Source organism: Rhopalosiphum maidis, chromosome 2 (genome assembly GCF_003676215.2).
Source record: "Rhopalosiphum maidis isolate BTI-1 chromosome 2, ASM367621v3, whole genome shotgun sequence".
Lineage (NCBI taxonomy): Eukaryota > Metazoa > Arthropoda > Insecta > Hemiptera > Aphididae > Rhopalosiphum > Rhopalosiphum maidis.
Genome location: NC_040878.1, coordinates 80,311,094 through 80,338,193, shown reverse-complemented (window position 1 = coordinate 80,338,193; position 27,100 = coordinate 80,311,094). Strand labels below are relative to the sequence as shown.

At 26.1% G+C, this 27,100-nt stretch overlaps 1 protein-coding gene across 7 annotated transcripts in view; it reads left to right on the top strand.

Annotated features, from left to right (window-relative positions):
* Window positions 1-27,100, top strand: part of LOC113553311 (potassium voltage-gated channel protein eag) — a 192,889-nt gene that overhangs the window by 26,740 nt on the left and 139,049 nt on the right. For all 7 annotated transcript variants that reach the window (XM_026956584.1, XM_026956583.1, XM_026956586.1 and 4 more), the window contains one exon: window positions 25,872-25,927. The gene's annotated coding sequence lies outside the window, so the exon portion shown is untranslated. The remainder of the gene's footprint in view (window positions 1-25,871; window positions 25,928-27,100) is intronic.

The window sequence follows — 27,100 nt, the reverse complement described above, 5'->3', positions numbered from 1 at the left end:
TGTAACAAAATTTATCGAGGAGACGTCGTCTGTGTACAAGTCTGTCAGGCCACACAGGGCTAGTGATTTTTTTTTTGCTCGCCCCCTCTCTAACAGCATACGATAAAATGTACTGCCCGTAAAATGCGTAATCATTAATATCGCAGGGGTCGGGTCACCTGGTCGTGCAGGGTTCATTTGTCATGAGCTCGCCGTTGACGGATATATAGCGTGCATAGGTCCGTTCGTCTCGCGTGTCCGTCACTCTCGTTGGCTGTACAGCCGATTCCTCGACGTTTATTTATCGTTATTAAATCATGGCAGAAACTATTCTTTTCCATCGAGACGGCCAATACTATACGATGTTATGATATAAATATTACTATGTTATAATATTATATTCATTATGAAATAAATTATATAATTTCGGTGCTTTCCGTTAGTCGTTACTGCAAAAAATGCATATAAAAAAAATACTACAAGTAATAGTAATAATAAAAAATATAATATATTGATATACAATTTAAACTTGTTCTTTAAAAAAAAAAACGTCATAAATCGATAAGTGACGATAATTGTTAAAAAATATACGATTAAATCTATGTGAGGTTTTGTCCCATTTGTATTTTTGTGGTTACGGGCGACGACCTATAATTTGAATACAATTTCTTTTTTTACATTTATTTTGCATTTCCGTAATTTGTAAGTATAAAAATCAACAAAATGGTTAGGTTGTACAACGAAATATCATCATAGTTATCGTAGTTTGTATATGACATAACATTTAAGAGTATAATGCTTAAATATTTTAAATATAAGAAAATGTATTATTATTCTTTGCTCAAAATTGTTATTGCTGTTTAAAAATCAATATAATTTAGCGACTAGAGTAGCTACATATATTTTTTAAGATAAATTAAAAAACAGCATTATTTAGCCTAAGTTAATATAACCAAATCAAAACTTGAATGTGAAATAAATGGAACATAAGTCAAAGTTAAAATGTTTCAAAATTTGTAAGCATACCTAATTGTTAAATTTCGATATCTTCCGTAACACGGATTTAATTGTATAGGTTTTTGTCATCGTATAATAGTGTATGTAGTGAAAGTATAAAATAATCAATAAACAGAGTTAGAACTCTCGAAGTTGACCGTAGAAAGAAAACAAATATGAGTGAAAATAGATATAACATATCAATATCTTAGCTGACCTAGGAAATATTATCGACGAAAATCTGTACAGTTAAACTATCAGCCATCGTATAATAATATTGATATTCAGCTTTGGCTATTTCCAAGCACGTTACAAAATCTTTTTCTAAAAATCTGTTATAATCTAAAAAATGTATATATTTCAAAATATAGTTTTTTCTTTGAAAGCAAGCTATCAAATAACTGATATTTTCGACAGCAGCTTATGTGATGAATAATTTAATTATACTGTACTAAGCTCTTGAAGAAAAAACTTAATTTGTATTAGTTCAACACTCACCAGATACTTAAAAGTTCTAATATAGTTATATTATATACCCCAAATCATATGTTATCGGTAATTGATATTGTACAGTCGATTTTCAGTAATTAAGATTTTATTCATACTTCTTAAATTTGGAAATTATACGAAAAACAAATGATAGATTAATAGCAAGAGATGTGGATTTATTTCACTAAAAATCATAAATATAAAACAATATAATATGCAATGAAAACGATAAAATACCTATGTGAAATTAGTCAAAATAAACTTAAAAAAAAAAAAAAAAGATTTGAAAATAAACTTTAAAATGAAAATATTTAAAGATAAAATGATATTTTATAAGAATTAACTTTTTATATTTTACTAAAATATATTATTGTAAAATACCAAATCCATTTTCTCTAAATATGCGAATATTGCCCCCAATGTATGTATATTATGTACAAATGTATAAAATACTCATGTGTATAAAATAAAGTTTTGTATCTAAGAATGGTACCTCACTGTTGAATAAAATTTGTATATCACTTTTTATGAATTAAAAATGAAATTAATTCTGAGATATAACATTATGTAATGTGAGATATAATTTAAGTTATATCTCAAACTAAAAATGTTAAAAATAATAATTACAATCGTAATAATGTATGGTATCTAAACACAAATAAAAAAAAATAAAAAATATATAGCATATACAAAATGCTGCATATTTGTTTATTATTTTTAGAAATTTATTTTTGAAAATCTTTAAATATTTTTATTAATTACCCCCAAATTATAAATTATATTATTAAAAATGTAAATTATTATTAGTATTGTTATGTTATTATTGTATCACTGTATATTTTGTTAGTATTAAATAAATGAGTTATGGCATTATGAAAAATTGACATCATAACAACTGGAATCTTTAATAAGGAAATATATCTTGTGGTTGGATTCCAATGGCTCTTACTTAATAATTTTGACCCTTTTTGAAGATTTTTTTTTTAGTGTACGGAGTATAATACGAATTCTCATATATACAAAAGAACAAAAGAAGGTTTAATGTTAAACTAAACAAAGGCAAAATTGTATAGGATCTCATATTTTTTTATGTATATAATATAAAAAGAATAACTTTTTTTCTAAAAAAAAATAAGATAAAAAATAGCTATGCAGTTTGATGAAATATTTAGGATTTTTAATAGACTGTAAAATATATTGTTAATAATAAATATTGTTTTGTATAAATTATTCATTAATAATAATATAGCAGTTAATTATATAGTTTAATAAGATAACTATTAATTAGTTATTAATTTAATATTAAAATAAACGCCAAAAAGTTGAAAGGCTTGCCATCTATACCTACATACTTATCCACTGTTGTGTTTTTCTTTTTATAATTGACCCTGCGATGTTTTATGATTGTTTAACTCTGTAGAAAGTATAGACTAGTGTCAAACTAAGTTCTTAGTCAGTGTGCTTTTTAAAAGAATTATTTACTATCATCGTAAAATAGAATATTATTTTCAACAACATTTTTTCTTTTTAAATATTTTAACTCACGGAATAAATGTGTTTTCACGAGTACATAGAAATAATATTATTATTTACGTAACTTAAGTAAAATATCATGCAATGAATAATAGACAAGTTTGACTGATGGTAAATGCATTAATTTATTGTATGTATACAATACACGCAGTTATTGATATTTTAGTTTCTTGGTAATCACAATTCAGAGATATTTATAAACAATAAGCATTATTTCCTTAGTCTCGTGGTTGACGTAAAATGATGAATTTATTGTCATATTTTCCATGAAATAGTTTATAAAAGTACAGTATTACAAATAGGTCGTTAGTCAATACAGCTATTTTTGATTAAATTAAAATTAAATGTAAATGAAACGAATAAACGCAAAAACATTTCAATTCCAGTTTAATCATTTCATTGGAAATAAAAAAATAAATTCTCTACTCAATTTTCATCGAATTTAAATGAAAGTACTTACTTATCTTCTATTCAGTAATATTGTTAAATAAGTACATAGGTTGGAGCTCGACAGCTCGCGGCTATTTGTGTTGAAATGATGACAGAGGTGAATTAAATAATAAATAAATAGTGTGTTTGTGCATGTCTCAGGCCCGCAAATATAAGATTTTCATTCATCGCCTCGTATATACATTAGTTTATAGAAAATTATAGTTTTATAATTATCAAAGAAAACCACGATGTATTGCTATATATTCGTGATCGCCATTTCAACGCTCGATAAGAGTTCCATCATACACCAAGAATATCTCCTACTTATACTATGTTTGCTAAAATGTATGACAATATTATCCTCGTAATATCTACGGAGACGATTACTGTTTACACTAAATCCGTGATAATCGCAGATTTTTGATAATTTCGGAACGCGTGGTTTTATACAAAACTCGCCATTCGGAATTATTATATTGTATAAACATTGTGTCCAAACTTGTTTTGACAGGTCACGAAAGCCAATAAAAAGCGACATTCGAATACTCTGTCAGATGTTTATAATAATAATTTTGATAATGGTTTATTGTCTTCAAAACGTTCAATTGTTCTTTTTTATAGTATTATGTTATTGTTTCTTCGGACACTGAATGGAGCGAAAAATGTGCATTAATTATTATTACAAAGGTTTTGGTGTTTTATGTATACTCATTTTAAAAGGATGGGTACTCCAAAAGTTATCTGTTGATTGAATTCTGGATGTTGTAGTCTTGATTTAACATTTGAATTATCTTGGAGTTTTTCGGTATTGAAAAATTATGCAGACTAATTTCGTGTCTTTATTCGATACGTTTCGTAAATATGGTTAAATTATATTATTTTTTTCTTATTACCTATATTTATTATGTTTAGGGTTTAAGATTTCTTGCATTTACATTTTACATATTTTTCCTGATGTTCGTATAATATTATTGTTATATTTTTTTATATCTTGTAGAGCTCAGTACAGTACATATAAACCAATATCAATAATACTTATAAAATTTACATAGATTATAGAGTTAACATAGTGATAGATTAACAAAAGTTTTAATAATAGTGTATTTAATTTTGGATTAACTTAAGACTAGATGTTTTAACCTGGTTGAGTTAACATTGAAAAAATCAAAATTTTTTAATGTGTTTGATGTCAGCATTTTATTGATTGGAGCCTAAAGACTGTAATTACTAATTTTGACGGTAGGTAGGGAGGTAAAATGTGTGTAATATACGCGTAGACAAGGGACATTTAAAGGTATGTAGTTCAGTAGTTCGGGGCAGTCGATTTGGGAATTCGATAATTTATGGAGGCCAAGTACATCATTCAACTTTATACATTTAATAAGGGACTCGATATCAAATTATAATTATCACTGTTCTAGAGTTAAGTTTATTTTATTTGTTTTGTATGCAAGTACCCGTAATTAACTGTTCTGAATACGCTCAGTCTTCATTATAAAATTAGCTTGACTAGGGTTCCAAACAACTGATCCATAATCCAGTATCGAACAGATCAGAGAAAAATATAAAATTTTAATGTAGTTTGCATTTTTAAACTGTTTTTTTTTTTAAAAAACAGTTGCGACGTATGAAACCGAATACCCGAAGGGCCTTATTACATATTATATTTATATGGTTATTAAAAGATAGGCCATTTGATAATAATATACCTAGATATTTTATTTGCGTTACTACTCTTTGATCAGAGCTATTAACTGTGTAATTAAATTTTAGGTTTAATTTCTATGAAAAAAGGTTATCTGTGAGAATTTTACAGCGTTTACGCTGAGGCCGTTTGTTGTACACCACGATTAAAATCAGTTAAAATCAGATTGTAGTTCAGCACAATCAATTTAATAAATTGGCATTAAAGTTTCAGGTCATCAGCAATTTTTAGTTTTTAAAGATATTTGTAACGTAATTTATAAATAATAAAAAAATATAGTTATAATGTATATTTTATAGCTTAAGTTAAAATTAAAAAATATATTTCTAAGATATGACATCTTAGATTTTTATCGAGAATCATTGTATTTCAATAAAGATATTATAAATAGTTTAAAATAAACTATTAAATTTATTGCTAAATTTAATTTAATATTTGATTTAAAATAAACTTAGATTTGGAAAAAAATAGAACTGATTTGTATTTGAAAAAAATCTATAGGTATGATACATTTATTACAAACTAATTTTTTCTATCTAAAAAAAGAATACAGTAAATAAAAAATGAAATCGTAATAATTGATCGTAGGGCATTAAAAAAATTATGGAAAGGGGATTATATTTAAAAAAAAAAAATGTTTTAAGTTATTTTTATATAATTACAGAAGTCTCTTTATAAATAAAGATAATTTATATAAATATTAATTTGAAAATAATATTATGATGTTCACATTGCTTACGGACTTCATACAAAATGATAAATAATTAGACATTATAGTATCTTCATAATTTTATTCTAATGATACATATTTATATGTGTTATAAGTTATAGTTTGCTAGGTTATATGCATTTGGTTTTGTATTCTGGATTTATCTTACACAAATATTAAATATAAGCAACCGGACCTATTTATTTTTAATTTTAAGTGAATTGAATAATACAATTATTAATGTGATAATATTGATTCAATCAATTTATTAATGTTTTCTATAAAAAAGAAAAATATATTATGTATTTTAAGATTTAATTGAACCTATTTAGATATATCTTTTAAAAACGGAAAAATAATATAATTAGTGTTTAAATTTACCAACTCTACTGTATAAAACTCATTTTTCAATTTAATACTTTATTCCCTATAGTCTAACAAAAACAAATGCTTAATTGGTTTTTTTTTTATTATTTTCATAAATTTTTAAATATAACTTAAAATGAATAAAAACTTCTTTACACTGTCCTAATGAATAATAAATTGTATTCAACTTCATAAATATTACTATGAAAATTAAAAAAAAAAACGCAAAAATTAAATAATATGAATGAAATGTCACCGCCTACCGGTACTTGAAACATTATTATTATAGAAATTAAAATTATATTTTATAATATTGTTAAAATCAAATAACTAAAACTTTTATTATTAGTTTATTATCATCATAAACAATTGTTGAATGTACAGATACATAATTTAAAAATGCAAGAAGGAAAAGTAGATTGAGAATTAAGTGACCGATTGGTTTCTCTCTTAGGACCACTTATAATCTATATATATATATATATATATAATAAAAAGTATTTAAGTATTTTAAATAGCATATTGTTTGAGCATTGCGTTTTGTATTGATCATTTTCCTACACAAGTTTATTTTGTTTGTATTGTATACCTTGCGTTACTATACCGCCGCAAATGAATCGAAACGACAAAAGCTGTACTTCTTATTGGAAAGTCAATGGACAGAATTCCCATCTACATGTCCGACAAAGCAGAAACGTCGTCGTTTTCATTTGACGAAACGGAAATACGCGTATTTATTGACCGGACATTCACCCTGCAACGTGATCGACATTCATCCAAACAAACCGAATATAATAATACAAAATATATATTTCAATCCCAGCCTTATCATATTATATTAGCATGTATAAATTCAAAACATAATAACATTATAAATACATAAACTCAAATACACCCACAGAGCAATACAAAATGCCGTACCCGTGATACAAAATACAGATCATTATATTATTATTATATTTATCAGACGGTATGCTACTATACAATTATATTATTTTCTGTTCGAGTAAATTCCGGGCTATGTAGGGTAGCATAAGTATATTATATTGTATAGTTAACCACTTTACTATAGTTCAGTTAAACCGACCAAAAAATTAACGTTTTTATTCTTATTTTAATCAAGCAAATTAAAAAAATAAATTAATTAATCATCACGTTATGTTACGTATTAAAAACCATAAGTAGGTAAAAGTAGCTTTTTTTTATTGTCCAAAGAAGTGAAAAGAATATTATTAGTTGTTAAACGCGTATTTTAGTTTCGGTAATTATCATTAACAAATATTATCGTTGTGGGTTTTTCGAATACTTTTTCACTTAACTGGGTCTAGGTTTTAAAAACTAAAAAGTTTTACATTAATATTTGTCTGCAGTTATCCAAAGAAAAAAATCAAAAATTCAATTTTTAAATTGGAAGTTCAAAATAAGTTTTTGATAAACTGTTAGTTGATTTGAACAGTCATGCTGGTATTAAAAAACTATATAGCTATTAGTCACACAAAAATATCTATATATAAATATCAGGTACTTATATAAATGAAAATAGATTCTAGAAATTCGAAAATAAATATTGTATAGTACTTATAACTTAATTTTTTTGAATATTAGATGTTTTATTACATTTATTCACTTAATTTAATAAATTCGATTAATGACATTATTCATGAGATGTCCAATATTTTTTTCATCGATATCCAATTATCAGCTGGAAATGTGAATACATCTTACATACATTTATACCTCTTTTGCGTTTTCTATACTCTTTTAAGTAACGGTTTTGTCAAATTTTCAATTTTCAAAAAGAAAGTGATATTGTATACCTACAATTAATACCTGCATGTTGGAATATACTTATGATTCTAGGTTTTGTTTTTTTTTTCTAAATACATCACTGAGTGTCAAAAGTTTTCAAAAATCGAATAACCTTGATCAAATATCATGTGCGATGTTTTAGCCTTTGAGATCTTTAGGATTGGTGATAAAATCGTTTTTGTTAAATATTAATTGAAATAGTTAATTAAGGATTTATTACCCGCTTTTAAAAATGTTAGGATAGTCAAACAGAGGTTTATAACTACACTTGATGGTTGGAATTTACTAAAAAAATTCTCTTGGCCTTTTTTAAACGCATTACCTGGTACGCATAATGACAGATGATTTAAATTATGTCGAATTTCTGTGGAGGTTCTATGTATATTATAATATAGAATATAGTTATTATGTAGTTCTGTTCGAAATGATAAAAACCTTAAATCGGGCCAGTTGAGAGGGTGATGATCGACGATGATTGGATCCTTTTACAATTTATTGTATAACTGGTATTGTAATAATAACGTATGATTTTATAACACTCTCCTGAGAATATTATAATATAGGTACCTAGGTGAAATTATTTTCGAGCGGACGTCAATATAATATAATATACCTCTCCACGTCATCAACGTGTACTGTTATATTACGTACATGTATCGAGAAATCTCGCTATCAATCATTCGTTCACCCTTAACAACTTTAACCACCCTTACATGACCACGAGTCGACCAATGGATATGTATCGTCGAAGGTAGAAAGACCCCGATCGAATACCTTCAGATTAACGGATGAGGGGGGGGGCTAGCATTTCCATACAACGCACACCTCACATATACGTATTGCGCGTATTATATTATGACATGGCTTACTGGAATATTATCATATTATCGGCGAGGACACGCGTCTGATGGGATAGTCGATCCCTAAACCACCATCGTCGAACTCCGTAACTAGCTAATAAGACCACATTCGCAGTCTTAATCGTGTAGAGTCGGAACGATTATACAGGAGTTGTAATAATATTATTCAATTATTACTGATATTTTTCTCTCTTTAACCTTGCAAATTATTATAACATTTATAGACGTAGTCAATGACTGGTATTTTTAGTTTTTCTCAGTTTAGGTTCTTGTTCCTGTTCTGGTTAAAATTTGGTATCTGTTTTATTGTTTACATAGAAGACAGAAACCTATATTAAATAATAATATAATATATTACTAATTATAGTCTATAACTTTATATTTATAAATATAAACAAACAGCTATTTAAATTTTGAAATTTAGATAGAAATAAATTACTTAAAAATAAATATCAGTTTATTAATGTACTCCTTATAATCCTTAGTAATTAAAACAATATTAATAATCACTGTTAACTCAATATTTTTAATTTAAAAATAAATGTTCCAATCATTTAAAAATATTAAATTTGTTTATAGTATCTACATGCAAGTACTATATTGATAATCGGTCATTCTACGCAAAGTTTTGAAATTAAATATTGTAGTGCGTGGCAATGGAGTTTTTTTTTGTCGAACTTCTTCTTTTTCAATTAATAATTTATTAATATTATAATTAATCAGTAAATATTGTGCCCGGCCACGTTACGTTAAATTTTGGAAATGGAAAAAGGATATTAATTTATTAAATAATTATAATGGATAATATAATTAAATAAATATTAAAGATATAACATTTTATTCGTACACCCCGTAATTATATTTTTCCGGATCGGAAATAAAGTTTAAAAAAAGAAAATATTCGATAAAGTTATAATACACTTACATAATATAATTAGGCGTATACTATAAAAGTAAAAGTATAATATTGTTGAAATTGAAATCCGATTATCTAAATTTTCCAGATACTCAGGGATTTGACGGAGTCATCGGATTATCTGGGTTAACGTGTTATTTATTCCATTACCCTCTCACAAACGCTAAAATGAATAAAAAAATACCAATATCTTCATATTCTTATAGGTATAATATCAATCCATGGAATATTTATTATTATTTCAACAATATTTTTATTATTTAGATACCTACCCGGATCAAAACAAACTTTCCTATTTTATTTTTATATATATCTGTAGAAAATTCGTCTTTTTGCAGCGACAGTGCGTCATTTATTTGTACCAAGCCTGAATGATCTTACTATCATACAAAGCTGGCAAATGTTTAAGATAAGACCGTTTCTTTCCAAAAATAATACTCTACTTTCAATTTTCTACCACAAAAAAGTTTCGTTTTTATTTTCCTTAAAACAATTTTGTACACTGATGTCATGCTAAAAAAAAAACTTATATTTAACAATCTTAACTTGTGTAGTGCATTGTACTATAAAGAAAGAGTCAGCCACTGATAGTCTACTGTCTCGTAACTCATATTAATCCAAATATACGGACACACATTTTTTTAGTTATCAATGATAACTCCTAGCCCTAATTACCACTAATTCGTATACAATTAAAATTGCTAATATTTCATTAGCAAATACGAGTATAATAAATATTATTACATATAAAGTATGCCACTTTTGCATTAAAATTTCGGTTAACCCACATATTTGGTATTTATTTTATTTATACCTTATATTAATATATAATTATTTAACAAACAAATAACTATTATTTTTAATTGTAATAATTTCATGTTTTAATAATGGGAAAAATCGCTTTTTTCAATTTTTAAAACCTCCAAAATATTCAAAATTTTAAATAATACATAACTATAGTATTTATAATCAATGGTAATATACAGTGTATATACAATATTAACATATATTTAATTCATTGAAATTATTCCCTCAAATATGCAATTATAAAAAATATATAGTTTGTATTTATATACACTTGATTCTAAAATATATAAATAATTGTAATAATACATACGAGTATAATACTAAGCACGCCTTATATTATAGTGTTTTAAATATAACTTATATTGCACTATTTTTGTATAATATAAGAATCAAATTCATCGATATGCGAAATTCGTAAATTCATAGCTCTGCATATTATTATCATGTACAAATATTGTATTGGTTATTTATATACTCGAGCTTAGACTATCTTTTGTCAGCCGCCGTCAACCGTCGTGGTATAAGCGTTTCGGCGAGTTCGACAACTTGCGTTTAAAACCGTCCTCGGCCGTGTGACGCGGTGTTCGTAACATATCGACAGGCAAATTCATACTATAGATATAATAATAGTCTCGTTCGTGTTTTAGGCTCGGTTCCAAGTATTTTTATTGCGACTACGTCTGTCCACCTGTCGTTGGCGTCTTACACGATGCTCCTAAAAAACGGCCGGCAAAAAAAACCAAAATATTTTTCAGGCGAATATTTTTCTCGTAAGTTGAACAGACGAATATTTTCATGAGTATACTGAAGGGTGTAACAAAAATAACTAAAATATTACGTAATTACATAATAACTTGTATTATTATGAATAATTTTTTTCTTACAAAGAATCTACAATAATGATTATAATTAAATTAAAAAATATATATGTTTATACATAAAAATAAATATACAAATTATTACACCTATTCATTATTCTATATATTGGCTTACTTGAAGGTTTATCGCGATGTAAGTAATCAATGATTAATACAAAATATTTAACAAATATAATAAATTGCAATAAATAACTGTCTATAGGCGATTGACTTAAAATATAATCTGAAAAATATTTAAATATGAAATTAATTTGAAATGAATATTATTGTAGTTTAATATATTGTGTTGAATGAATATGAATAACTATGGTTCTTAAATATTTAATTTATAATCTGATATGTACATAAAACAAGTTTTCAAAGGTGTTACTTTAAATTTATTATTATAGAATAGTCTTAAACCTTATCATTTATACAAAGCGTGAATGCTTGAAAATCCATCATCCCTCCTCTTATCATATCATTACTGTTTTAAATGGTAACAATTTAATGAATTTACTTATTGCTCTATTCACTAGATCAATTCTAAATACTTTATTCCTAGACCCTAGATATACAGCATAATTAATTTACCAGTATCATATATAATATAATATCGTGTCTTACTCGCACAATTTTTTTCGCACGCTGCAGTTTAAATTACGCTATCAGAGTTTCATTAAAAACATCTAACGCTAGCGCACACGCGATGCCCATTTATTGCGGCGTCGCGTGCGAATTTACGGTTGCATTTTCAGCGTTACTATAATACATTGTATTACTCTCCTGCTGCACGCGACCAACGATTAACGGATTCTGGTGCGTGTGTGCGTTGGATTCGTGTGTTTATACGCTTTTGGTGTTACCCGTGGCCAATTGCGCAGGAAGTGCGGCCTTCGTTTATTTTTCATCAAAGCGTCAGTCAATTGTTTAACATACAACAATATGCATGACATTATAATGTTATCGCAAAATCTAAAGAAAATATTGCGGTTTATGTGACTCATATTTTTTTCTTTTTAGTAATTTTTACATTATTGGTTTTAATCTAAATTTTAACGAAAATAGTTTCAGAATTGTATCATTATGGTGTATGAAAAAACCATGGATAAAAATACAGTACGAGGTAATAGGGTTAAATTATTTAAACATATTATTGTGGTGGCTACGATGATTTAAAAATGTATAGGTATTATGCATATTTGTAATACGTGTCTGAGTATAGTAATTGAAGATGAATATTCACAATATTTTATATTTGAGGTGAAACTAATACTTCAGATTACAATAATAATTATATTATATCATTGTCATATAGTATAATAACTTGGAAATCACTTATTTAAGTTTCTAATTTCTACATAAATACATTAACATATTAAATAAAAACCATTAGTTTAAAAATTTACAAAAACAAATAGTAGTTTTCGTTTCAAAAATATTGTTATATACTAATGCCACTATATAATACTTCTTAAATTTTATGTGAAAAACAAGTATCTAATAATTTGTTTTCATCTAAACTAACAAATTTAGAAAATAATAATTTAAATGAATTCAAAAATAAAAAAAACGATGCGCACGATTGATGTTCGTCTTGTATAGTTGCATACTATGTGTTGTACTTGGAAGTTGGAAGGCCGATTGTTGTTCAACTGTTAATATTTTCAATGTTGAACAAAAAAAAAAAAAAAAAAAAACGATTCACCAATGATTAAAATGTGTATAAATTATATAATTTATAATGAAAATGTGTACATTATAAGATACGAGTACTTTAAAATTTATTGAGTTTGCCAATACCAATAATATAATGTATTGATATGATAAGCATTTAAATATATATTTTATAATTAATAAAAATAAATCCTTTTAAATTATCATAACGAATTTCTCATGTTATCACCTAGGTAAGGTTAGGTGAATTCCATTATTTAAAATAATAAAAAACAAAATCACTAATTCTTGCGATCTATGTAAAAAAAATAATATCTTCTATTATAAGTTATAATAGGTAATAATTGATAACCTAACTCACTCCAGAAAATCATATTGAAATAAAAAATCTAAAAACTTAATTTACATTCTGAATTTCATTATTTATTTTCAGTTAAAACCATTTTATTGAGTGGTTGTGTATGCTTATATGTTATGTTTTTTTGTACTAAACTTTATGCGTTGATCTTAGTTCAAATCCACAATATTATAATAACTTAACAACTTTTTACGTTCATCATCTAGGTTGTATGTTGAGACGACGATTTAAAAGTTAAATAATATAACTAAATACATTAACACTGCCTTGTACTTTTTAAAATGATAATAACAATTTTAGTTATGTATTTAAATTAAAATTTTGAAAAACAAAACAATAAAATAGCTAGTTTGTGGATACCACTTAGCTATACATTATAGGTATCGAGTGAGTCACTATTATAAAAGGTGTGTTAAATTTTAATTTAATGATATATCTTTGGATGCGAAAAACAGTTCTGAGCAGAAACAGTCTACAAACCTATATCACCAAACTAATATGTTTTTTTTTGTTAATTTTGTCAATCGTAACATTTGCCGTTATTCCTTATCTTTTTGTTTGTTTTTCCTTGTTGTACAAATAACTACTTGTTATTTTTAAATTTAACCTCTTTTAATTATAAAGAAGATCAATTTTTTTTTGTTCAAGACTACCTATATTTTTGATAATTTAATAAATTTATCAACAACTCACTGTGTACTCTTCAAAAAAAAAAAAAAAAATGCACGGTAAAATTAATAATATTATATTCATCGCACTGCTTAAAATTTAAAATATTCTGGACATAGATTGAGTACATCACCATAGTAGTTACATTCATGTTTCGCATTTATCACGACTTTTCCGTTTAAAAATTCGTTTAATTATTAATATATTTTTCTTCCATTTCTTTTTTTGTTAGTGAACAAACATTGCATCATATTTTAAGTTTACTGACAAAAATTATTGTATATTGACAATACAACCGTTGTATTTTGGCGAACGTAATTGTTTTAACTTTTAAAGCGTTGTGCGTACTGCATAGTCTATAATATACATAAATATGTATATCCGATTTTAATATGGGTTCGCCTAAATTAATATTTAAACTGGACGCTGATACACACGCGTGGGTCCTAAATAATCGGTCGTTAGTTGTTTGTCCACAAAATATAATAAAATAATTCAAAGGACAAATACGTGAAATATTATTGGATATCACTGTAATAATATTATAGAATGAGACGGGAATTCGGGCTCGGAGCCAACGACTAATAATTTCCGTTCTGCAGTAAATAAAATACAAGCATATTATTTTGTGTACACGTGTATTATGTCTGTAGTTGCTTGTGAAATTAAACGGATTTGGAGATATTATATTTGATTTTCCACTCGATATTTAAACCAAATAAAGAATATATACACCGTAATAATGATATACTATTATATCATAAAAGTATAAAAGTACTTTACTCGATTTCGCCGGAATATTATAATGTTTTAAAAAACAAATTTGATTTCATTGTAAAAAAAAAATGAATGTAAAAAATCCATAATACTTTTAAAAGTCAAATATTTCATGTTAAAAACTTTGAGATTGCGGTAGTTATAATAATTATTACGAATAATCCGATTAGATGATTATAAGAATGTATACAAAATTGTATATTAGATTTTTATTTCATTATAAAATTAACCGGAAATTTATAATCGACCAATATAAGTCTTTCAACTGCTCAAGTAAAATTATGTTTTTTTTTAATCTATAAAGTATTCAAGTTATATCCAAACAAATATGTATATAATTATTAATATAGTTTCAGTCTTCAGTAGAATTTTAAATCAACTACTGTAAAAATCCTCGAAGGAAGTCTACAGCCAAACAAAGTTTGAATAATAATAATAATAATAATAAAAAAACTATGTGCTTTTTGCTGTACGAAATAAAAACAATATAGATGCCATAATTTTTCAAAACAATTTAATTTTAGGAATTTTAGTACAATAATGGAATTTTATAATATTGTACTTTGAGTTTGAAAATAAATTAAAAAAATATCATCACTACTAATATACTACTAATATTATTTTATAAATCTTTATGAGTATAAATATTATTAAGCAGCAAAATAAATGTGAAATCGTCTTATACCATTGTAAAATAATTGTCACGTTTTATTTTTTTTATTTTTTGGAAAAATCCTTTTACTATTCCGTTTACTCGTATTCAAAGTAAATTTCAAGCTGAAAAATTTAAAATAATTTTAGAAATATTTATTGAGCTTTACAAAAATATAACAATAATTTCGTCAGCTCTAAAAATAAATCGAATTCTATAAAACATTATTATTTAATTCCATTATATTTTAAACTTCAATAATATATTAACGTTAATATCAATGTTTTGATACCTTAAACATTGTATCTACAAATGAAAATTTATTCAATATACTTGTCGACCCATCGTTATCCAAGTACTTATTTAATTTATAAATTATGTTAAATATTATTTAATCGCTTAATTTTCAACTCTTTATATTGGACATATTGTTTATAATACATACCACAAAAATATTTTCCGTGTTGATATAATATTATTCGCATATTATTTTAGCGTTTATTTTATCATAATTTTACACACATGGCATCATTATAATTTATAATTAATATACGTATAATAATATACATCTGTCAAACTAATATGGTATAATAAATATTTCACCGTGTTTTATCCATCGATGGTTTACTGATAATTTTTAATAATATGTATTTATTTTTAATATTATGACATTCACAAAATTTGGAGGGCGGAAATTTTTACGATAGATTCATCACATAAAGCTTCATTAATGTTTCCATTATTATTAATTTACGACTATAATGACTGCATGCAATGACTGTAGCATACATATAATGAACAAGGCTATAAATTTATTTAAAACGTATGAGATTTGTTTGTAGTCATAAATCTATAATTTTTCTTTAAATAAAATGCAAGTTTGAGTTTTATGTATAACAATAACCTTAATAATATGTTTAATAAACATTGTTTATCTATTGTAAAATTTATTTTAAACAATTCTAATTATCTGCTATATTGTTTAAAGACATAGGAGCCATAGCATAGCCCTAGGGTAACAATATCTTTATCGAAAATTAAAATATTAAATAGGAATTAAAAATTTCGTCTTAGCAATAACATAAAATATCATTTAAATTATTATTTATAAAATAAATGTTTATGTTTTAAGTGTATTTTGGTGATAACAACGCACACCTTTTAAACAAGGTGTGTTGTTTGTTGAATAGGGGTGGAACGGCCACACGAGTTTATAATAATTTAATATGAATTTATTCTGAAATACTTTTAAAAAAATATATTGTCCGTAATACTCTTTCTAAGAAAATTATTTTGTAGTTGTTTTATGTACAGGTGTTTCTTTATATGCATATATTATTATATATTATAAGGTGTAACAAGACTATTTGACAAACTTCCATTACAAATGTTACTATATTTGTTAAATAGTCCTGTTACACTCTGTATTATATTAAAATAGCACTTAAATGGAACCATATTCTAAAAACTGTTCAAATTGCATTCCATTCAAAATTTACTAAGACAATTTAAAATTATGATAAGAATAATTAATTCTGATGGAACCCGAGACACGTATGCTTACCCTAATGTTGTACTCGCATCATGAATTTGTTACAAACACGACATAATATATTTTACTATTATTATTATAGTATAAACTTCTTTGACGACCGAATTGCATTAAATTTAATATTTTACACGTATTATAATATACTACGTTTAATATAGTCAAAACTTTTGGTCGTGATTAATAACTTCGTCGATTTTAACAATAAATATTATTTAGTTTGGTATAATAGTTTTGTTTGGATACGATTTTGTAACTTTATGTATATTGACGGGATAATCTGGGAACGACTAGACAACAGTCAGTATAACGAAGGATGGTTTCAACATTTAATTATATTAATGTATACATATATGTATTGTTATATCTACATTATACATAGCCGCAACTTTGTTAATAGTAACTATGTAACATTTTTATAAATTACATTTAAATATGTTATGCCAAATCATTATATCAATACGTTTAAATTTGATTTTTAATTTAAAAACCTAATAAATTTTGTCGTGCATGCCAATTACTCTATATTGAAAATTAATTTTGTAGCTTAACTAAAATATCTAGTATACCGTATACCAAATAAGTATCTTGTATGTAATATATAAAGGCTAAACAAAATTAAATAATCTTTTCGAAAATTTTAAATGTATAAGTGTAATATTATCTTGAATATAGTTACTTTTTTTTATTGTCTTACATATCCTTCGATAAATAAAATAAATATCATAATCATTTTACTGTTAACTAATTATTGTAACAGTTCAAAACAAAAAAAGAATGATGATAAGTTTGTGAAACGTGTTATTATACTCAAACTTACATTAGTGAATATATTAGAATGATATTATAAAGTTACCAGATTATGTAACAGTTTTAGACATTATAATATTATAGTATAATAATTATTCCATAGTCAATATATTTTAATAAAGGCGTATAAAGAAATATTAAAAAAGTGCTATTTTTAACTCGCCTACTATATATGATTTATAACATATTTTTATCTGTTGAAATTTTGAATTGTATTTCAAAATGTAAATTTTTAAGTGTTGTTTAAAATTTATAAATAATAAGTTATAAGTTGAAATCAAAATTTCTTCGTTTCTAAAGTTAATTTAATGCAATTTGTTCACTCAATCGTACATGTAAACATTTATAGAACACTGCAAGCCATTAGACTAGCAAATTTTTTTGGTATAAAATTCGTACGAGTCCCTCTGCATAATTTAAACGTTATTAATGATAAATTATAGACTTATGAAAGTTTTCATAAAAAATAATTTCACAAATTACATTCAGTTTATATCACAAGGGTACCCAATATTATAGAATGTGATTTATAGGTACTTAATAGTAACTTATCTATAACATTAGTCCATCAATAACACTTAACTGTATTAATAACAAAACAAATACATTTTGTGAAGTCCTATTTTAAATCATTTTATGACTTGCTTTTAATTAAATATATTAAAGGCTACTTACATTGTTTTTTGAATTTCTGATGTCTATGATGTCATCGCCTTAAAAAAAAAACTTTTTTTTTCCGTGATACAGCCAAATGAAAAGTATATACTACGACTGTATGCTACATAAACTTGACGTGTAATACCTATACGAGTTGTAGACTTGCAGTGTATTTTATTATCTAATATTAGTGTTAAAATTAGTAGATTAATAATTACAATCGTTGAATCGATAATTAATCTGTAGTATGAAAAAATGCCTGAAGCGTCACAGTCATCCTAAATCATCATCCCACCAAAGTCGTTGTCGAAGTGGAAAACATACTCTCACGTATACGACCTAATAATGTTGTACACACGTACCTACTTATGTATAATAACAAGTAATGATCCTACAATGTAGTAGCTAATGGGATGGGTACCGAAGTGTTCGTTGATGTGCAGTGAAGGGAGGACGGTGAGAGGACTACGGAACTTGCGCCGCTGTCCTTGGTGAGGACGCTAGAAAAGCGCATAAACCTACCTATATAAGCGGCTTAACCACGTATACACCAGCTATATATAGGCAACGATGTAACGCATACAAACGTAAGCCCGTTTCGCCAGCGTGTCCACGACCTTTAACGTACTGCAGCGCTCGAATTAATTTCGTTTTATTCGTACGGTTGGGTCACATATGCCTCTATTCAATATAAAAGTAGAAGAGGTGTGCTGAATATGGGATATTTTCTAGATGTGGACATGTTAAGCTATTTCGTGAATAAAGTGATAATATATTTTGAATTATATAAATTCAACTGTAATTTATGGTAAACTATTATTTCAGTAAATAGTATAATGAGGTACCTAGGTGCTATTTGCTATTTTAATCACTGCAATAATTTTGTCTCGAGTGATAAATATTAATTTTTTTTCAATTTTTATAACTACAATCTTTAAAAGATATTCTAAAGCGTAAAACTATATTTTTTTACCCAGGTATTGAAGGTTTTGTATAGCGTTATATTTAATATGAATATAATGTATATATTAAGCCATAAAATTAACTTATACAATTTGCTGGAAGCTGGGATGATTACTTAAAAAGTTATTTCGTTTTAAACTTTAAAGTAACGGTGATTGTAATATGAATAAATGGATTTTTTATCTTGTATTTAATAAGTACTTAAAAGTCAATAAGTTATGTTTTTTGTTATATAAGAGCCAGGATTGGAATTCTTTTCATTTGTTTTATAAAATTAATGATGTTTATTATATAGAATACCGAATACTTTTTTAAATATCTTTTATCCTCGTAATCCATTATTATATCAAAATATACACTTTATAAAATAAAAAAAATAATTTTTAAGTAAGTTTAATAAATTGATTGATAAATTTCCTTTATTAAAACTAGATACATCAGACATTTTCGTCTCTTTTTCGTTTCCACCTAAGTTATGTCAGCATAGGCTTAATAAGCCTATTAAGGTTTGATAATTCCGATTGTGGTCATCTCATATACTTATAATGGCGCAGTATCTATACGCAAACCACTTGCGTGTAATATGCACTTCGCGTGTTATGTACCTACACAGCACAATTATTTTTACAACAAAAATCTTATTTAGGGATTTAATACTAATTTATTAGTTATTAAATCTCTTACGTATAATACAATTGATATTATTTGTGTCCGTCATCACCTTTTGAGGCAGTAAAATAACCTATTCATTTTCCACGTTAGCATCTTTATTCTTGTAGGAAAGTCGTGGATATTTTTAATAGCAGCTAGAGGGTTAAAAGATCTAATCAGATTCTAATAATTTTCAAAATTGAAGGGAAAAATTAAAAAAAAAATTAAGAACAAACGGGAATTTATATGCAAAATTAGTTTTTGATTAAATTGGTATTAATCAAAAAAATAATATAAGCGCGAGGATATAATTAAAAATTTTTCTAAATTTTTACATGAACATTTTTATATATATAACAAAATAATGATCAAAATATTTTTATTCTTTTTAAGCAATTTATAGGCATGAGATATTTTTTTGGCAATAATAAAATTATTGTTTGGTGTCTTCATTTGACATGACATTTGATAAGAGCTATTTTGCTTAAGTAAAATATTATTATAATAATATATGTGTTAAATTAGAATTCAATTATATATTATACTGCTGTTATATGCAGCGAGTATACACAACGTGTCTGGGGATGCGCGTGCGCAAAACAGTGGTCGTGAAATAATATCAGGCGGCGTCCTAGGCACTTGGCAGGTGCACGCTATACACGGTATTTTAGCCACCGCTGACCTACTACTACCACTACCACTAGTACTACCACTAAGCGTAGCGTGTCGATATGTAAAAAAATATAAACGAAAAAAAAAACAAAGCGTATAGTACGTCGCCGCCCTCAGTTCGACCGTATCTATTTATAATAATAGTTTCGTCGAAATACGATTCAAGTCTGCAGTACGTGCGGCGTCATGTTAAATAGACACCTAACGCCACTACGGTGGCGGAGGCGCAGTCGCGGGACGTGTTTAGTCCAGATAAAAAAAGTAATAATTGGTATCAAAAAAGATAAATATTATTTTCTAGTTATTTACCTAGAAAATAAAGAAAATATTATAAATTAATCATACAAATAAGTAAAATAAATTTAATTTTATATTAAAAATTAAGAAATACATTCCTAATATTACTGTATAATATGTTACAAATTAAGAATGTTATCAATAAAAATATTTTTTTGTAACTGTGTTAAATAATTGTTTATTTTTACTAATCAAATTAAATGTTTTTTTCAAATAAAGTTTATAATCCGACATCATATTAACGTCATTCACTTAATGAAACTGTTTTATTGATTTTAACTACGTTAAAATATAATATTTAACCCTTCATAGGTTTAATTTTTCACGTTTTTTCATTTCATCATACAAGATAAAGATTTTGTGTTATTCCGTATTTAACGTTATGTAAATATAACAAACGATATTTATCTAGATAATATAACCTAATAAAACACCAATATAAATGTAATCTAAATAATTCTAACACTTTAATCACGAGTATCGAATATTTAAGTAAATAAAAAAAAACAACTGTTTTCTAGATTATGAATTAAATTTACTTAAGATTAAATCAGTTAATTTTTCTCTATCCAAAAAAATCGCATAATAGGTAATCGTGAGTCATCTACAGTCTACACAAGTATGGCTAGACTTGAGGAAATGTAAGCTATGTAGTTTAGATCGCCATTTGTTATCGATTTCGCCGTAACTTATTAATATTACACTATCGAATTTGCTGAACTTTATAATATAATATATATTTATTCCATTGTCTATCATATTATAAAACATTTAAACTGATATTTGTAGTCAATTCATAACAAAAAAAACGTTGTTGATTATTCTAACTACAACATTAATATAATTATATTCTAAAAAAAAAAAAATATTTATACAAAAACATTGACATATTCAATAAATGGACATATTACATCGATTTAGTATTTAAGTTCAAAAAATCATTTTTTAAGTCTTAACTAAAATACATAATTAGTTTAAATAGTGACTATATTCATCCTAGAGGGAGGGGCGTTTGCTCCCTTTTATTCGCTATAATGTTATATACTATGGCACAATTGAAGAATTATTGTCACATAATAATCACAATAATAATACAGTCAGCAGAATACACGCGAACAATAAGATAATAGCTAAATAACGCAGTGTATCCTGAATTATATTGCACCACAAAAGAGGTGCTGTCCGTGGTTATAATATTAATATTAACATAGTCGTTTAAAACATAAACGACCCGACTAGCGATAATCAATATTACGCGAACCGGATAGAAACGGACGGAACGTACTTGTATAAATTGCGGCAACGACTGAAAAATATTATTATAATCACTGCAGTGGTACACAATACTTAATGGATCATTTGAACAAAACCTATTGTCATTGATCATAAATATTTATAATAATATGATTAAGCACATTTATGTTCTATTTAAAGTTATAGGCAAACATTAAATATTTTATATATTGTAATAGCTTATCTTATAAAAATATACTACTTCAAGTACTCACAGTACGTTATTTTTAGAATTTTGCAGATGATCAACATCATAACTTTATAATACACCATTATTATTTTCCACCATCCAATTATACTACATTATTATCGCAACATGTAATGATAGTTGTGGTCGCGGTCGCTGCACGTAGCATGTATATATAATTTAATATGAGAGACGACAAACGCGCAACATAATAATATCTATATAAATTTCACAAAGAAAAAATATATAATATTATTAATATAGGTGTTATCCACCGTTAATTATTTATCATATTTATTTTATAATACAATATTATATTGGCTCTCGGTATGCGTGTTTCTGGAAATAATATAATTTAAAAATATTATTTGTCTTATATCAATAACATTATAATATCATATTACTATAATTTCATTCAACATACATAAAGCTTATCTTTGTCAACTTTATATACTATTTTTATTTTTAATCTATGTAAATTTATACGCTAAAAATAGTTATTAAATATGTATTGATGATTTATTGTTATAAATTAAATGTTGAAACCAACATTTTATTTGTAGTTATTATTTAGCTGCTGTGAAAGAAAGAATGCGAATAGAAATTGAAAAGACATATTTTATTTTATTGAGCCGATAAAATAATGAATGAAATAATCAAGGATTAGTTAACTGAAAACAAGGTAAGTGATAGATACCAGCAATAAACAAAAAAAATAAAGAATACAACTATTGTTAAATATGATGCCCGGAATCAGAGATAACAATGTCTACACGATAAAACCAAAACAATAATAACATAGAGGAAAGATCCTTCAATGAAATCTACGGAGGACCCATAAATGTTGGACACACAGGGAAAACAATAAATTTAAAAAAAATGTGAATCGACGGATTGAAATATAATATATGAAAGTGGAGTGGTGAAAAGAGAAAGATATACCTATTATATTATTTTAGTAAACATATTTTAAAGTTGTATATGCACGAAGAAGAATATTGATGAAATTAATGACATTATAATAGATTGGAAACATTTTTGGATGGTAACATGTATAGGCTTTATAAAAATAGATACAAAAAATAATAGGTATAATATTAATGAACTATAATTGCATTCAACCACTTATAATACAAAAGGCAACATTTTTTTTAATTAATTTATTTGTTTTTAATTCAAAACGTCATTAATAAATTTTGTTTTGTTTTTGTGGGTGGGTTTTAGGATTTTACCTCAGGTTGGGGCTTGCAAAAAAACCAGCTGGCTGATATAAAATAATAATGAAACCAATGACCTTTGTGGTTGAAGCCTTTTTTTCTATAGTTAAACACAAAAAAATAAAAATTTCTGCGACCTAATTTGAATTTGTAAAATACAATATTGTCGTCTTATTATTATCGCTATTACAATATTGTCATAACAGTTACGTCTTCCTTGATCATAATCATCTCCTGCTTGTGTGGTAAAATCGTCTTGCGTTCACTTACCATATGAACAGTTCTCGATCGATTGAGTAATATTTCATCGAAGAAGGACACCTTTGTCGACTACTGTTTCATGCAATGGAAATATTGTTATTATTATTATTATTAAGCGTCCATCGCATTATGTACATTTATATATATATATATATATAGATAGATAGATTCTATTGTGGTATCTGGTTCACCGTTTAATTTAAAAGCGGCTGCTGTCGCATTGTTAAATTGAAAACGAGTCGAGCGAAATGTCGAGGGACGTTTGGAAAGGTAGGTAAGAGGAGTGGCGGGACTGGGGTGGTCGAAAAACATCCCTCTCGCAGTCCCCCGGAGCCACTGTCTATGGTTACCACCAGAGAGGACCACGAGTAATTGTGGTAGTGGTGGTGGTGGTTAAGGGAATGGAGGAGTGGCCGTCGAAGCGGCTTCGGTTATTTTTTTCGATTACAATTTTATTGCGCCCGTCGTATAATATAATAATGTACACGTATATATTATATAGAAACAGAGGTGCTATATAGGTGGTGGTGGTAGTGGTGGTAGCGGCTGTATATAATAACATACGATAAAAATTTGTTATTTTCCAAAAGCGAATAATATATTACATTATTATTATGGTTGTGTTGTGTGTTTTTCGATTCCAGTTTTGGTGATATACACGAAACGCGCATAAATTATTATTCCGATCTGATCGCGACATTGATCTCACCCACCACCATCACTGTTTATGATACAGTTTCAGATAGGTAATAGCCAATTATAGGTATTGGTTTTTATGCCAACCGCAGCATGACCGACCAACGTGCGACGTCCGTTTCAAAGTGGAAATTGGTAGCATGACGTATAAATGTGTAAACTTATGTTATATTGTATTGCGCTGAGTAAGGAATAACGATAGACCTAAATAAAGATATACGATACTCATGGGTTGTCAACAAATATCTGGACACCACCAAAAAAAATATGATTACACGTCACCAACCGCATTCCACACATGTCGACCAAATTTATAATATCTCATTGATAATAAACTAAACAAAAAAAAAAGTTAATATTTTAGAAAATATTTTATAATCGTTTATTTACAAATAAAGCAGCATAAATTAATATTTGTCGAAATTATTTTGCCATGAGTAGAGGGGGTGTTAAGTTAACACAAGTTGTCATAAGTTATATAAGTTATATAGGTATTACGTTTACTTCACATAATATGTATTTTAATTTTGTTGTTATAATTATATATTTTATAGAATAAAAAGAAAACCTAACACCTTTAGGCTATACTATTTTAAAATACTTTAAACACAGTAAGCTTAAAGTAGCTTCTTAAAATGAATCATATGTTTGAGTTATAAAAGGCAGGTATAAAATCAAGATATTTAGATAAATGCTATGTACATTGTTTGATATTCTATGTGCACATTTATGAATGAGATATAATAATTTTTACATTTATTTTTGTTCTTTCGTCTTTGCTAGATTAGTTGATAAGAACCGTTTGATTAAAACTACAACAGAACAAACTGCTGGTAAACAGTTGTTTCAGACAGAATATAATATTATATATTAAAATAAAATATTTTCAATACGCTTTCAGCATTAATATTTATAAACAATAAAAAGATGTAGTCGCTAAATTATTCACATCAAATTGTTCCATCTTTCAGCATGTTAAGTTTGATATTATTTTTGTAATATTTATTTACATTTTTTTTCTTTTCAGAAATTGAGGATGCTGCCTGATCCACTACCACAATTAAATTAAATAAATAAATATTGGTAAGTACATTTCATTGAAATAACATTTTTTTTTTTTAATTCATTTGAAAAATAGTAAATTATTTTACAATATTATTCACTTTATACTAACCAAATTATAATAAAATCGATTTATGAATGATTTTTATTCGAAATAAAAAATAACGAATGACAATTTTTTTATGGTAGAACATATTATATAATTTAATAGTGATAAAGCATTATCAACTATAGTAGGTATGTAGTAGGTAATAGGTATACATATAATACAATATATATTATATATAACATAAGTATAATAACTAATTTTTTTTTTTTTAATAATATATTTTATTGCTTTAGTTGTGATATACAATTCGTTTTAATCTCCGTCGTTCAAATTCGTTGTCACATTGACAATATAATACTAATAGGTTATTGGCTTTGTTGTTAACACTCTTGGTGTAGTATTATTTGTAATAATAAATAATTTAATGATTCGAACGACCATTTCCTATTTTTAATAATTATTATATCTTATAGCATTATACTCAATGTTATTGTTGGACGGCTAAGCTAGCCAAGTGCACTAAATAATATTTCTTATTATAATATAAATGTATTATATTTTGGATATTATAGTAGCTGTAATTATGATTTATAAGTTTGATATTGATGGATTACTTAACATCTTGCATGTGTATGTGTATTCAATATTTGCATAGAATAATATGTAGGTATGTACTTGGTAGGTAACTTGTTTTTATTTGAAAATAATAAAACAGGCTCGTTAATAAATATAGTGATTAAATAGTATAAATACGGCTATTATTATTGGACATGAGATTCAATTAAATTTATCGAAATTGTGAATAAGGTATTCAATTAAAATGGACGAATTTAGGAAATGCTATACTTACCACCAGTTGCCAGATATATTGATTATTGTCATCATATACCTTATTTAAGATAATTGTATGTCTTTTTTGTATATATTTGATTTGATATTGCATAATTAACTCAAATATCTTTACAATATTGTGCACTTCATTAATAATCCAATAATAGTATGGTACTATCAAAATGTATATTCCGTATTGGGGTCTATTTGCTTTCTATAATATAACGATAATAACATAACGCACCTACGTTGATGCAAAGTGGTTGTATATAAGGGGTTGAGAATAATTTCATAAATAAAAAGTTGTTGTTTGT